We start from the raw sequence: 16498 nt of genomic DNA on the forward strand, positions 1-16498 counted from the left end.
GTTTAGCCCGGTGCGAGGCCCAGGCTCCCTGCTGTGCGTGCAGACGACACGCAGGGGATCCCAGAGTCAGGCCAGGCTAAACCCTCCCTTGACCCGGGATAACTGGATCCGCTTGTGGCCTAGGTCTAGCTAGTTCTGTGGCTTTTCCCAGCTGCTCACTTAGTCGTGAGTAGCTAAGAGAAGCCGCACACTGGGCACAGCACTCCATCAGGCGGGGGGGGGGGAGATCACGGACGGGGTGTGTGGAGGGGGCATCGGACATGGCAAGTGGGTGAGCGAGCGTGGGGTGGACATGGTGAGCGGGGGCTGGACAGGTGAGGGGTGCTGGACAGGTGAGTGGGGTGGTGGACATGGCAAGCGGGGGGGGGTGGACAGGTGAGCGGGGGGTGGACATGGTGAGCGGGGGGGGGTGGACAGGTGAGCGGGGGGTGGACATGGTGAGCGGGGGGGTGGAGGACAGGCGAGCGGGGGGACATGGCTAGCTGGGGTGGACATGGTGAGTGGGGGGGGTGGACGGGCGAGCGAGGGGGGCGAGTGAGCGGACGGGCGAGCGAGGGGGAAAGCGAGCGGATGGGCGAGCGGGGGGTGAGCAAGGGGCATCAGACATTGGGGGGAATCGGGGGCAGGGGGGAGCGGGGAACCTTTTTTAAAAAAAGACTTACCTTATCGGTGCACTCCTGCACACATGACCCCTTTAAGTTATTTTAAAAATGGCCGACGCGACAGGGCTTTCCCTTACCCCGTCACGTCTTATGTGTAGAAAGGGGCAACGGCCCACACTAGCTGCAGCGTGGCCTCGCTCCTTCTCCTCACCGGATTAACAGGTAGGTCTAGCAAGGCCCTCAGTCATCCTGGGGAAATGGAGGGATCATCCCTCCCTGCTCTCAAGATCCTCTGTGTGTCATTTCGATGCACAGGGATGATCCAGGGATGATTCTTTGAAAAATGGATGGTGTAGAAAGGGCCTATGAAAACAGTTTGAAAGTGGTGTGTGGAATGTGTCATGGGCCCCAACAGTTGTCAGTGCACTTCAATACCATTATAAAGTAGTAGTGTAGATCCTATGAGTGCATGAAGTATTAACACATAACCTCCCTCCCTCCCCCCCCTCTCTCTCTCACACACACAGAGCCAAAAATAGAAAATTCCAGGACACACGTTACCATTTGATTCTGTTGCATGGCTAAAGTACAGCATCTGTTTTGTAACTGCCCTCAGCAAAAGTTTTTTTTTTTTTTTACCCATTCCAGCCTTTATAACCCAGTCTAGGCAAAAAATTCATTGTTGCAATCCTAAGCACAGCAGCCAGTGGTGCAGTTAGGGAACTTTAGAGTCTAGACTAAGGCCATAACTAGACCTAAGGTTTATCCCTGGATCGTCCAGGGGTCAAACCTGTTCATCTAGGTGACACACAGGGGATCCAGTGCTCAGGCAGGGACGGACCCTGGATGATCCCAGGATAAGCCTTAGGTCTAGCTGTTGCCTAAGCAATCTTATGGTCCCGGAGGGCATCTCAGCAACCACAACATTCAGCAGAGTCCCCCCTCCAAGGCTGTAAACACTGCTACAACCTCAGAAGGGGGGATGTCCAGAATCCAATCCCTCCCCCTGCACCTCCCCTTCCCCCTTGCAGCCACGTGGAAATAATCACTGTCTGCTTTCCAAGGTTGAAAAAGCCGCCTTGCAGGACCTCAGAGAGGTCTGAAAGGGGGCATTCCAGTTTGTATGGAGGAGAGGAAAGGCTAGGATACAATGTTTCCTATGGCCTCTCTAGCCCCATCCCCATCCCTGGCAGTCCAACTACTCCAGACAAGCACAGAGGCCCATCTAGAGGAAAATGCACAAACAGGAGGATGGAGAGGCGAAAATCTCTTCCATCGCTCCCCTTGCCCTGCCAGCAGCAGCCCACCAGGGCGTTGGATATTCTGAAGCCTCCAAGATTTGGGGTTTCCATCTAACGAGCATGGAACCCATAGGACTGAGTCTCCTTCCCACTTGAGAAGGTAACATGCAGGGCTAGCTCCGGGCTTTTGTGGGCCATTGAGCAACAAAGTATCATTGAGCCCTCTTTGGCACTGCCACACAGCCCCAGTTTCAAATCCCCACTCAGATATGAAGCTCACTGGGTGACTTTCGGCCACTCTATCTCTCTCAGCCTAACCTACCTCGCAGGGTTGTTGTGAGGATGAAATAGGAGCATCTTGAACTCCTTCGAGAAAGGGCAGAATAAAAATGTAGTTAACTGATGCCTTGTATTTCTGTGCTTTTCCCAGAGTACATCAAGTGAGCGGATGCAAACAGTGGCCCCACTGGGAGTAGGCCCCACTGAATTCAATTGGACATGCTTCTGGATAAAGATGCAGTCCTGGCACAATCCCTCACTCACTGATACATGCACACAGTCACACTCTCTCTTACAATCACCCCCCTCTGGCCTGGACCCATTCTCACTTGAGTTGGCCATTCTTGCACTACTCAGAAGAATCAGAAGTGTTTCTATGAGCCAGTGTCTCTTCTGAGCTGGGCTTAGCATGAACCTGATAGTTCATGAGCTTGCACAAGCTCAGTGAAAGAAACAGATCCAATGGTTGGCAAGGACTGCCTCCTACAGCAGCTTGCCTAGTAAGGAAATTAGCCCTAAAGAGGAGGAGAGGAAAGGAGCCGACAGAAGGAGATCATTCCAGTGCTTTGGGAAAATCATCAAAGCCAATGGGGCACCAGTTATATAAAGCTTCACGGACAATCCCACAGGAATGTCTTTCAGTTTCCTTGAAGAGAAAGTGCCAGAGAGCTCATTAGGGCCAGGGAGCTAGATTTGAAAATGATGCATACAAGAAAAGGAGAGAAAGCTCATTGACACAGCAATCCCTTCTCTCAGGGAGCCAGCTGCTCTGCACTACCAGCCAGTCCATGTTCCCCTGGTTATATTTAAGGGCTATATTTACCCTGCAAAGAAGGAACATTTGCTGTGAGCAGATGAGAAAGATGGATACCAGCACTCCAGTTTCCCTATCCTCAATCTTATCCCTGTATGAGCCCTCCAGTAAAATGCTGGACTGTGTGAAAATGGCAAAAGGGCCAATACATTGTTCCATCTGAGTTCAGGGTGTCCCAATGACAATTCCTTCTAAAGTAGGCTGAGTCCAGAAAATGATTCACCATTGGCAGCAAAGTGCTCTGTGTGTACAAAATGGATGCCTTAAGAGCAACATCGTCTGTCCATGTTTGTGAACTGCCCAGGGAGCTTTGGCTACTGGGTGGTATAAAAATGCAATAAAAATAAATAAATAAATAAATAAATCACAGCTGCAGTTATTGCTGTAGTTTCTTGGTAACTTGTTAGAGCCATGGGTGCTCTTTCCACTGCAAATCAATGGGACTGCATTTGGACAACGCTCCAAGATGTATCATTCAGGACATGGCTATAAATATTTCTTGTAGTCAAGATTTTTTTTTTTAATTTTTTTTTTTTTGCAAAGCAACCAATTTGCGTGCTTTCCAAACCATGTATTTAAAACTTTGCAAGAACTGGAATTTGAGTTGGTACTCCTTTTCTAATATGTGACTACACAAAGCAAACATTCATCTAATGTATTATTGGATGCGATCTCAAATTGATGTATCAAAATGTCAATCCTAATTTTGAAGTGCAAGATACCCACTTATTTTATGCAGCATTATGGCGTTTTAATGAGTGTGTGTGTGTGCGTGTGACAGACAGAGAGAGAAGGTGGGTGGACAGCTATAATTCCAAATTAATTTCAATGAAATAATTTCTGAAATAAGGGGCTCTCTTAACAAGGGCATCTAGTGTTACTGGAAACTGATGTGAGCTTCATTGCTATTGTGCTTCATTGCTATTGTGCCAATTGCATTGTAATAACAAGAGTTTTGCCTGATGGTTTCATTTTGCTTTACTTTTATGTGGACAGCATCATGCACAGAGAATCAGTGAGCAATGTAGTGGGTGATTTACCCAAATTACTCTATCATCCTCTGACATTTATATAATTGAAACAATTAAAAGATTCGTGCTGAAAAATAGAATCTTCATTCTCTGTTGACTTTGTGTATTTTTCCATTTGGCAGCAATCAAATTCCATCCTTGATGATACTTCTAACCTTCACAAGTGTTGACTTCTGTGGCAGCGTATCAAGATTCCGTCAGGCCTTCCATCCTTTGATTTTTCTTCTCACCTCCAGAAATGGGGCAGATGCCTCATTATGAACAGAGACCACCATTGCTATGCAGGCCCCTTCATTAGAGCATCATCACCCGGAGGGGAATTGTTTTTCCTTATTGTCACTTCTCCGCCCACGCATTTGTCCCTTATTACTTCCTCTTTTGAAAGAGGAAGTAAACAATGTGCATGTGGCCCATTCAGTAGGCCATTTTGATTGTGCTGGAGATAGTGGCAAATTCCATCTCAAACACAATTCGGGTTTACCAGGGTCTTTTTTTTTTGTCTCAGAAGGAAGGCTGGAAGGGGTGGGAGGCACATGGGACAGAGCCGATAACATGAATAGGACCCGCAAAAATCCATGATTGCCCAGTAACGAGTGCATAATAAAATGCTGGGCTGAGGACACCCTTAGATCAAACATGTACATTGGAAGCACCCATCTATTAGACCTTCCACCCAAGAAGTACTTGCCAGATCCCTTCTTCCTGGTCTTTAGAAGAAGCTTAGTCAAGACCTGCTTTTATTTCAAATGGCCCTTGGGTGAGCTAATGTGTTAAGCTGCTCTTAAATCATTTCACTACTGGGTTATCGGTTTTATTGCTGATTTTGATACTGATCTGATCTTTGGTTTTATGTGACTGTTGTCAGCATTTTGATATTTTTGTAAGATTTTGTTCTGCCTGAGTGTCATTCTATGTTGTGAACCACTTTGCAAATCAGGTGCAGTGTAAAAGACAGATGTGAACAGTGGTGTAATACAGCCAGGACTCACAGGCAGGCAACGCCAGCACTTTTTTTTATTAGCAGGGATGCTGCCATCTTCTGCCCGTTCCCTCTGAGTTTAGTTGCAATCCTCACCGGGGCTGGCGATGGGGGGTGGGGTTGTTATAATTATAAAAACATCATCATGCCTTGAAGAAAAATGCCTGGATTGGATCCCCTTGAACAAATGAGTGACAACTAAAAACTATGTGAAAAGAGCCATAATCTCTAACAGGCCTTCAGTGTGGATTACAGTATTTTTTAACACAGATTTACAATTAGTCTCTTTGGGCTTTGCTAGACCAGGGTTTAGCCCTGGCTGATACCCGGGCTCACCCCTGTGTGTCCAGTGTTCCACGTCTTTTCCCTGCTACACGGCTTACTCACACGTAGCTGGAAGAAGCCACACACAGGGCAGGAGGAGAGATCATGGCCAGGGGGGGAAATTGCGGCCAGGGGGGGAGATCAGGGCCAGGAGGGAGATAGGGGGGAGCGGGGAAACCTTTTTTTAAAAAAAACAAACAACCTTACCTTTGGCTCTTGTGTGCTCCTGCACACCCAGCCCTTTAAAAAAAATAAAAACATTAAAAAATATTAAAAAATGGCAGACATGATGGGGCTTTCCTTTAGCCTGTGTGGATTAGAGCGACAGCCCGCGCTAGTTGCAGTGCGGGCTCGCCCCTCCACACTCCCAGATTTTAAGGTAGGTCTAGTAAAGCCCTTAGTAACAGTGCAATTCCAAGCATGATTATTCAGGGTGATTTAAATAAATAAATAAAATAATAAATAAATAAATTTACAGTGCAATCCTAAACACAGAATTTACTTCTCTTCACAAAAGTACTTCTGTTTACTCAGAAGTAAAGGCCTTTATTCCCATGTAAATCTGCATGGGATTGAACTCAGTGGCCTAGTTCACACATCAGAATAATCCAGAATTAAAAACAAAATCTGGGTTATTGCGAATGGGACTGCATGATGGTGCATGGTGACCTGTTGGTTTCACTGAAACCTTCATTCTTGGGTATTTTGCTGTGATGTGCAAACTAGGAATTCTAGCCTGTCTCTCCTCTGACAAGCCAGAGTGGGAATCTATGCCTCAAAGCCCTGCATTCAACCACATGCAGATTTTTAGTGGCACATTGCATTGCAGTTTATGAAAGTCTGGGCCACTGGACCTTTTGAGCTTTTCTACATGCAGCTGTTAATTACTGTATCTACTTTTCATTTTCATTGCAGAACTAAGATCTGAGTTCTGCACAAAATGCTTTTCTTTTCCTGCTTTCCCACTATATAGCCTCTAGGTGGCACCATGCTATAGCAGACTAATGGAAATAGACAGGCAAATCTTTCGCTTTCATTTTCTGCACTCTAACCACCCCACCCAAGAAAGTGCTCTTAAAAAACAGAAGCAGAACTGGAGGATCACATCATCGTCTAAAGAACCCGTAAATAATCCTGAGTAAGGAATCACAAGCCACAATAAATGCCTCATGTAGAAAAGCTCTTCATGTAGGAGCATTAACTGTCACTATAATTGTCTCCCATGGCAGCCTTTGACCCTTAAACTGACAAGGTCCCAGGGAGGGGGGGATTTTTAACAGTCGAGCAGGCAAATCCTGACATTGTCAATATTAATAATGGTAGCACAAAGGAAGATCAAGACAGTCAATGAATCAACTACATTTAGAAAGGCATATGGCATACTGCCGTTCATTTTAAAACAGAAAAAACAGCATTTATTGCCTCTTGAGTTTGGCTGACGTTCCTTCTAGACACACTGATTTACCATAATATTGGGAGATGATAGTGTGCTTATAGAGAGTGAAAGTTTTTTGGGTTTTTTTCTTTTGTTTAAATGTGATTTGTTTAATAACACTGGCGAGGTGCTCTCTTGCCCCGGCAGAAGGAAATGTTATTACACACGAGTCTTTCAGCAGGCAGGCAGGAGGACATGTGTGTGTGTGTGTGTGTGTGTGTGGATTAAATGCTGAGGAGTTTGGCTGCCAGAGAAAGACGTTATTGTTGTGACTTTCTCCTCCTTCCCTCGCTCCCACCCACCCTCTCTGAGAGAATCTCTGAGGAACAGAACCAGAGAAAACACGCACAGCTTGGAGGAGGCTCATTTGTATCAGAACCGGACTGGAGTGAGGAGAAAGAGGAGGAGGAGGAAGACGAGGAAGAGGGGGAGGAAGAGTCCTGGAAATTAAAACACACAGGCAGGAGGAAGGACAGGTGGCAACAGGTAAGCCCTGGCCATGTGTCCTACTTGGGAATGTCCTCACCTAGCAAAAATCTAGAAGGCACCTTTTCCTTAAACAGTGGTTATATGGGACCTTTTCCTATCTACCATCTTTCTCATGTCATTCAACAGGTATTTCATGCCTGGTTCTTCAAAGGCTGCTTTTATTTTGGGTGGTCACAAGAGTATTGTCAAGCAAATGAGGAGGGGGGAGTCATTGCATGTGACAGTAGTGGCTGGAATGCTGAAGCTGTTTCCATGGCAGCAGAATTTAGGGAACCCCCTTTTCATCCATGCGTTGCACCCACCCACATATATCTCTTAGGCTTCAAGCCCACACATGGAAAAGCAAGATGAGTAATTCAGATGGCTCACCGGCAGTAATATGGAGTCACTGAAGAGACAGAATCAAGACTTTAGAGAGGGGTGTGGGTAAAGGGAGACAGATTCCAAGAGCACGAATTTTACTCTTAAGAAAGGAATGTGTATCCTTTTCTCTTCTAAGCAGCATCTGTTCATTCTACTTGTACTGTATAAAAAGCATTTGTTTGGTGTTTTGAATCACAGTTGTAAATGGTCTTGGTGTGGGAAAGAGTTTTGGAATAGTTAGTAAATGAAGATTCCATTCTTTGTCACACACTGATATCTGAGAAAATCTTGTGGTCTTCATTTTTTCTTAGAGGGAAGGAATACACATTCTTTTCATTACTGGGAGGTGGAAAATTTAAGTCTATGGTGAAACAGTGTACTGCATTCTCTGTTGTCACAACCAGCTGATTTTCAGAAGGGAGGAATCATATATACTCAGAAGCTAGATCCCCAGCTCCAGTCCTCAAAAGTTTTTAAACACTTAAAAGGTGATAGCACATACAGTGATTGATGGGATTTAAAAGACTCTGTCTTAAATCCTATACACTTTATGTGGGAGTAAGTCCCATTGAACTTCATGCATAGGATGCTCACCAATGTTAACTACTTGGAACCATGCCCCACTGATTTCAATACATTTTACTACCAAGTCATGGTCTGTAGAAAGATAGCCTTGAACCATGGCCTTTATCACCAACTTCCCAATGTAAACTTGAGGAAAGTTACTTACAGCATAATCCTACACAGGAGTAAGTCCCATTCAGTTGAATGGGGCTTGCTGTCAGGTTTGTAGACATAGGGTTGCATCCTTAGTCTTTATATGATTCGGTTTCAGATATAAGGACTGAATTCACAGTTCCTTAGGGAACACAGCCCTAGATCATCAGAGGCATGTATTTGATATGATTGATCAAAGGGGTCAGAGGAATCTATCTGGCAGCCCATTTCAGATGCCTCAGATCCATATGCTATTCATTACTATCTTTTCTTGTGGAGATGGGGTGGGGAGAGAGAACTACATAGATAACTCAGTTTGAATCCCCAGGGCTCATATCATATATACTTTTGAAATGTGTTTTCTCCCAACCCTTCCCTAAATAAATAGGTTGGGTGGGGTGACTAAGACCTGCTCCCATTGAGACCCAGAGATTTCCTTAGGAACCTGAGCAACATTTAAAAGTTTGCTCATTGCACTGAAAGAAAAGCCTACTGAAGTAGGCTTATGAGACAATGCCGGTCCCCCCACTCCCACCCCTGTAATCAGCAGCACCTCCATTCTTGATGGGTTTAGAAAGTCATGTGCCTGCCAAGGGTGGGGGAGATCTGTTTTCATGCGGCATGTGTATCGCCCTTCCCACTGGAATAGAATCCAACTCATGTGATTTTGTCAGAGATTAGATATACAGAAGGCGGGGAGTGGGGGGGGGGAGGTCTGGAGCCTTTCCTTCCACTGTGAAAAGAGGGAGAATGGATAACAAGAACATAAGCAATTGTGGGTTTATACAGTCACTCATCCCCTGGGGAGAAGGGAGAGTTTGAGCAGTAGAATTACAGACAGTGCAAATGTATTCGAAATATAGGAGCTGGAGAGTTAGTGCTTTGGAAAGCCTCATCTGTTCTTTGTGACTGGCAAAGAGTGATCCAAGAAATGGAACCAAGTAAATCCCAAAGGTATCTGTGGTGCAAAGTCAGTGGCAAAAATAACAGGCCTATAGGAATGGCCAAATATCAAAAGTAGCTGGTATGCTATACTGGCTCACAGTGTGAGCTGTTCTAAATCTCATCTCGGTCACAAACTCACTAGGTAGCCAAAGGCAAACCACTGTTTACTCAGACTGAGCCATTGCAAGATGGGGGTGGTGGGTGGAGTTGATAATACTGACCTACTTTACAAGGCTATTGCGTTTGAACACCTGAAATGTGCTATATGAAAGTGTTCGTTATTGTTATTTGTTGTTGTTGAGCGCTCCACCAGCAACACTCAGGAGGCAGGTAAGGGAGAGGAGGGCGGAGGGCGTTACCGGGCCCTGCTGCCGTCGCCGCATGGGCGACAGCGACAGTGGCAGGGCCTGGTAAACCCCACTTACCTTTCCGGCAGAGCTCCGGATCGAGGCGAAGGATCCGCCTTCACCTCGATCCTCTTCGCCACGCTCCGCCGGCCCCCCAATCCTCTTCGCCTCCGCCTTAAGGGCAGGCGAAGCCCCCCGCTCCGCTACTGCTTCTCCGGTCCGATTAGAAGCGGAGCACATCCCTATTTCATACTGCTTTCATAGTGCAATATCCTGCTTGGTGTAGATGAGGCCCCAGTTAGTGGCCCAAAGTCACCCAGTGAACCTCATGGCAAAGTGGGGACTAGAATTCAGATCTCCCATGTCCCAGTTCAACACTCTAACCACTATACCACCACTAGTTTTCATTAGGTAGCTTTTATTTAGGGGTTCAGGTGACCTATTTCAGCATTGCCTGTTATTGCTTAAACCTTCATAGGCTCAAGCGGCTGATGGAGACTAGTGCAAAAATTGCTGGGTTTCAGAACTAAGCTATGGGATTTGCCCAAGGGTAAAAAAGGACCTACGTTTGTTGCAGGATGTGTCCTGCACTCCCAAATTGTGTATGCTACAATGCCTGTCCAAGAGAGCAAGAAATTCCCAATTAGACATAAGATCTCAGTGGAAACTGCAGTGTCTGTCGGAAGTACCAGGAGATACTGAAGGTGCAGCTGTCTTGAATTTTCACCAGTTCCCATTTTATATTGTGAAAGCTGACTGGAGAAAAGACAAAAGAGAGATTTTCTACCATATTTGTGCACTCTGGATGGTAACTTTATATGCAACAAATACATGCATGATGCTTGCTTGCTGTTGTTGAAATCTATACTTAAGAAGTATAGCTGCAGGAGACATAAAGTGAGCCCTAAGGGTTGAAAAAGAGCACAAACATTAATCAAAGGCCTCTCTCTCTCTCTCTCTCTCTCTCTCTCTCTCTCTCCGTGTGTGTGTGTGTGTGTGTGTGTGTGTGTGTGTGTGTGTGTTGGCAATATAATAGGAATCAAACAGCCAGTTGATTCCAGATGCTTTCTGTACAGGAAACACCCTATCTATATGCATGAGCAGAAAGCTCATTCTTTCAGAAAAGGACTGTGGCTCTTTCCTTTATCAGCCCCCAAAATAATTTGGATTACTTAATGGTATGATGGCTCCTCTTGCTTGACTTTTCAATACTTGTGTGGCGTGACATAGTCTTCAGCATTACCTCTCTCTATTCTTCAATATCTTTTGGAGATGGCAGAGAAAGAGCCTTTGACAGACTATTTTACCAAGGTGCTGCTATTAAGTCCAGGTACACCGTACATGGACTGTATTGCAGCCATTATACGATGGGGAGCACAACAAGATTGTCCATTGACAGCTTATTCTGATAGGGAGAAATTTAAACGACTCAGTAAAATATATAAACTTCTTCAAATGGAAATTGATTATACGTATTAGACAAGCACATGGAATTTGTAGTCTTTACTTTGGCTTCATAACAAGTTTGGTTTGTGGTTGCTCTCTCTCTGTCTCTCTCTCCAGAATGTGAATGTTTTTATCATAGACTGGGAAAGAAGGACTATGACTCATATAAACACTGGAAGGCAAAAGAGGTATGGAAGCAGACAGCCAAGGCCTGAGTGTTATGGCCAGAGTCCAGAATCTATACTGATTGAATGATGAACCCCAGTCCTTGGCCACTAGAAGCCCTACCCAGGCTATCATCTTAATTTCTAACTATATATGACAGCAAGGTCCCGTGGGTAAAATGGAATTGAGGTTGCAGTTTAGAGGGTAGGTGGATGCTGAAAATTGGAGGGGCTATAGCTCAGTGGTGGGGTCCATGCTTGGCATGCAGAAGGTCTCAGGTTCAGTTCCCAGCATTTCCTGGTAGGTTAGGAAAGACTTCTGTCTGAAAGCAGTTGTAGACAATATTGAGTTAGATTGATGGATGGATTTGGTATAAGGCAGTTTCATGTGTTCACTTGGCTGATATCGTCAACTGAGCAGCCCCTTCCTGTATGGTGGCCTTTACAGAGGACAGTCCTCTGCTTGAAGGGCTGTCAGAGACAGTTCACCTCTATTTGAAAGTGGCCTCCATTTGAAAAGTTGTTGAGTCCAAGTCTGGTAAAAGACCCCTAAGAAGGGAGAGGAGGAAGGGGTTTTGAAGTTGCCCATCCACACTTAGCACCTGGTTGGCAGACTCAGCAGGCACATAGGTCACAGTCTTCCCTATTAAAGTGAGATGTATTTCTGATTAATTAAAGCAATTATTTCTCTGTTTGTACCTATACATATAGCGTATGCACATTTTATTCAAACCAATGTCCTCTTTCATTGGTGGTATATTTTATCTTTTTTGGAAATGCAGAAGTGGCCACTCCACTCCCTCCAGCCAGCTGGGAGGAAGATGACTTGGGGGGGGGACACAGGCTACAGGGCGGATGGAAGTTTCTGCCCCCTGTCCCCTTTGGACTTACATCGCGCTGTACTCCTAATACAACTGGGCAAAATTGAGCTTAAAGACATAGGTCTGGTGGTGCCATAACATGTTGTTTAGCCCTAGGCCTCTATTATGAGTCACATTTGTATCATGCCCTTCCTCCAAGGAGCCCAGATTGGGGTATACGGCGATTATTCCCTTTTATCCTTTCAACAACCCTATGAGGTAGCCTATGTTGAATGATAATGACTGGCCCTGTGAACTCCATGGACAGATAGAAATTTGAAGTCTCTTTGGTATTAATCCAACATTCAATCCAGTGCACCAACTTTACTCAACTGAAACACATTATATAGAAATAAATTCCACTGGATTAACGGGGTTTAGAGTCATGGCATGATTAGCCTGTCAAAAGCAGCATTTATAATAGTCAAACCTGTAGCTAAAGTACATCTCCTACACAGTTTTCTTCTTCTTGCCTTATGGTTACCCGGTCTTTCTTTGTTTTTTTACACTTTATGTTTCCTTTTCAGTCATGGCACTATATAGCATACCACCCCTATTCAGACTTTGTAGCCATCATCACTACAAAGCAAGGCAAGAGAATGGGGCCTGGCTGCTATTTTCTGGACTTGAGAGCAAGAAGATAGCACCTACCCATCCTGAAACTGAGAGAAGAGCACTTGAACAAGAAGTATCTTCTCATTCATATGACGTGGGCCGGATCTACACTACTGCTTTAAAGCACTTTATAACAGTTCTGACAACTGTATATGGCGTGTGTCCTGGGCCCCAATAGTTGTCAAAACTGCTATAAAGCACGTTAAAGCAGTAGTGTAGTTCCAGCCTTGGTAATTCCCACTTCTATTAGCTTACCAGCTGGGCACAGCAAGCTCGAAAGGGAAGAGAAGTATGGATTGTGGTGAATGCATTCTGCTTCATCTCAGTTTGTTTAAACTGCTTCTGCTCTAGCTTGGCTTCTCTTCACAAAGTGAGCATGGGTGTGTGCACCAGACTGTATCCCAGAGAGCTTCCAGATGGAGGGCTGCAAGCAGTACCAATCAGAATGCATTGGGCAGTTATTCCACTATTCTCACCTTAACAGATTTTTGGTGGTAAGAAAAAAGAAGGAAGCAGCAGAAGGAAAACACAAGAGAGTTACAAATGGAATACAATGTTATAAAATTCCATGAATGAGACAGGGCGGTTGCACAATAAAACTCTTGTCTGGAAGCTCCACACCCACCCAAATAATACTGTGCTTCCTTAAAATTATTTTAAGCAACTTTGCCATTTTTAAAATCTTCCCTGGGAATGGCCTATCATATCATTCACACTGCTATTTAGCGCATATTTCTATTTTATTCCACAATAGAAAAGGTGTATAAATTTATAATTTACAAAAATACTAGCCAACTAAAGGCAGATTTTCAAACTATGGCACAGTTATAAGATGATGATGATGATGATGATGATGATGATGATGATGATAAAATTGTATTTTACAGTATGTTTCTCATTTGTACTCAGAATGACTCTGTGAGGAGATGATTTAACATATCCATTTGACTGATGGGGAACTGATGCAGAAAAAAAACCCCAATTTCTCCAACCACCCAAGGAGGATTGAAAGTTGGACAGGAATTTCCAAATGGGCCTCCCATCACAATGTCTCCCTCCTCAAGAAAAATGAAATACATACACCTCCTTATGAGTAACTAAGTTCCATTTCAAATTTCATACAAAGAACAAATGGCATGGAAGGTGTTTGAAATTGAATTTGCTTGGGAGCCTTGCCTTGCCCTGAGCTATTTTTGTGCCATAGATCTCTGTGCACAGAGCTCACTGCAAGGCATAGGAATGTTTCATGATGCCACCCTGTAGATTCAGTGTCAACCAGCCTCCATGATGTCTGTTATTCATGTGAAATAGGCATGGCCAACTGCAGATGCTGGGAACCGGCTGGGAGACAATCTCACCAGAAGTCTTCCCTGCACCCCCATGCCCATTCTCCTGGGCAGGATCTACAGTACTCCTTTATAACAGTACTGAAGATCACTGACAACTGTTGGGGCTCATGACACATTCCATATACACGTTTTCAAAGTGCTTTCATAGTGTTGTGTCTGCTTGGTGTAGATCTGGCCTGTGCCAGAACCCAGAACAGATCCAGAGTGAAGCTGAATGCACAACTAACATTACTAATGTTCTCTCCTTAGAAGGAAACCTCTGTAAAATCATTTAAGAAGTCATTTGAATATTTAGGCCATCTTTAGAAAATAAAGAAATCTGACTTTTCAAAGTCAGACATATAAGCCTCTGAGAATCTTAAAAATATTAACTATTTTTGATAATGGAAGAATCTAGGAAAAGTAGTTATTCAATGCTTTTACATTAAACCAAAAATCAAATGCTTAGAGCCCATTGATTTAGGCCAAGGATGGACACCTTTGATATACTTAGGGGCCACCCCAGATAATGGTCTGGGGGCTTGAACGATATGGTGCTGTCCTGCTCAGACTCCATGATAAAGTTCGTATCATCTTGTAGTAAGGGCTTCATAGTTATGTAGCACATGTTCTTAGGCAAGAGATTACATAGTATGAACACACACAAACACACACACACACACACACACACACAGAGATGTCTAACATATAACATACTTTTGTTTCTTAAAATGTTTGCATATATTTTGCGATCTTTGAGTTGGCTTAATAAAGGTATTATATTGAGTGGATTTGGGGATTTTTCTTATGGCCAATATGGCTCTCTTGTTATTGTTGTTGTTTTCCTTATAACATTCTTTTCATCAATATTGAAGCAGTAGCCAAACCTTTTGGGATACCTTCATAAAATTTTGGTATAGTCACCAGGACCAGATAAAATTGTCTTGAGGGTAGATCCAGCCCAAGGGCTACTTATGGCCACTCCTGATAGCAGTAGGATTTAGGCATGACTTGCTCTGGATTTCATTTGAATGGGTTTAGTATATATAAAGTTCACTTATTTCCAGTCTTCTCATTTTTAATGTTGCCATTTGTCCTTTATAATTTGTTTGCTCAGCTCATAAAATGTTATTTCAGTGCTAAACTAGTAGACAAATACGTATTGTATTCTTGAAAAAGCCCAACTATATAAATATAGAAATAAATGACATAGTCACAGACTACATCATCAGAAACTATAAAGTTCTAAGCTAATTCAAAACAGATTGGCAACTCTTTTATAACTAATGCCTCTAGGGGAAACCCCCCAGATGAAATGTTCACATTTTGCATGCTATTTATTCACCTCCAGAGTGAGCCACAGTTCCAGATCTATATTAATTCGCTCTTACAAGAAAAGATCCAGTGGAACAATGAGAGGGGAGTTAAAATGAAAAGGTGGTGATTCTAATTTGGTGGTGGGGGGATAGACTAGAGTCTCTTAGAAAAGTTCATTTTGATGAAAAAATCCTTGGAGAGCCAAATCAGACATGACTTTAAATCCATATCTAGCTATGACTTATTTCATTTTTACTCTAGAAGAGGTGCAGGGAGCCTTGCTCTAGATCTTAACCCCCACCCCACCCCTTACTCTAGGGTCCTGATCTGGATCAACCACACACATTTACTCTAGTGCAAAAATGGCGGCGGGGGGGGGGGGGCGGAGATATAGCTGCTAGATATGAATTTAAAGAAATGTCTGTTTTGGTCCTGAGATGTTCACTATTTTTCTTCTGCCCACAGTTCACATGAGAAAGGGGAAAACAAAACTTTAATATGTCTCTGCTGAGTCTAATTCTCAACCATTTTTGACTGGGATTAATGTTCACTCCAACCTTCTCTGTCTCCTCACCCCACCTCCCCACCCCGAATGCCATCACTTTGATTGGACGTAGCAGGAACCAAAGAGTTCTAGGGTTAAAATGAAGCAGATGGCAGCAAATACAGGGGAGGGGATAAGGTACAGAATCTCTTTATGGAAAAAGTCAGTTACTCCGATGCTCAGGAATGTGATGAGCCGGCTCAGCCAAAATATGTCAAAGGGAGCCAAGCTTTCCGCTAATGCAATATGTCAACAGTCCTGTGGTACAAGTTCTTCCCCCCTGCCCTAGTCTCTTCTTCAGCCTCAGACAGGAGATCTTGCAGTGTGTGTGTGTGTGTGTGTGTGTGTGTGTGTGTGTGTGAATTTGGGAATGGGATTATTTGATGATGTAACAACAAATCTGGAAGCTGCCAGACCATCATATGAAAATAAGAGGGGGGCGTTTCATAGGAAAGCATCTGCTGTCACTGGAGAAAGTGTACCCAGGGTTGCTTACTGACAGGTCTCACCATTTCCCGAAAGGTTTTCAGACAGACTTTTTGACTTCTGTCTCTGTCTACTGTTGGTCCTGTGTTTGCTTGTTAGCTTAATGCGGTTGACATTTCCTCAGCACAGACCAAATAGGAACTTGACAGCCATATAGTGCTGTTTGTTAATG

General features: G+C 44.1%; 1 protein-coding gene across 1 annotated transcript in view; it reads left to right on the forward strand.

Annotated features, from left to right (window-relative positions):
- Positions 1 to 6968: 6968 nt before the first annotated feature.
- The window catches only part of PRELP (proline and arginine rich end leucine rich repeat protein), a 34896-nt gene continuing 25366 nt past the window's right edge, over positions 6969 to 16498 (forward strand). Inside the window, exon 1 of the mRNA XM_063119215.1 lies at positions 6969 to 7191. The gene's annotated coding sequence lies outside the window, so the exon portion shown is untranslated. The remainder of the gene's footprint in view (positions 7192 to 16498) is intronic.

The sequence above is a fragment of the Elgaria multicarinata genome, chromosome 1, assembly GCF_023053635.1.
Source record: "Elgaria multicarinata webbii isolate HBS135686 ecotype San Diego chromosome 1, rElgMul1.1.pri, whole genome shotgun sequence".
In the NCBI taxonomy this organism is placed as follows: domain Eukaryota; kingdom Metazoa; phylum Chordata; class Lepidosauria; order Squamata; family Anguidae; genus Elgaria; species Elgaria multicarinata.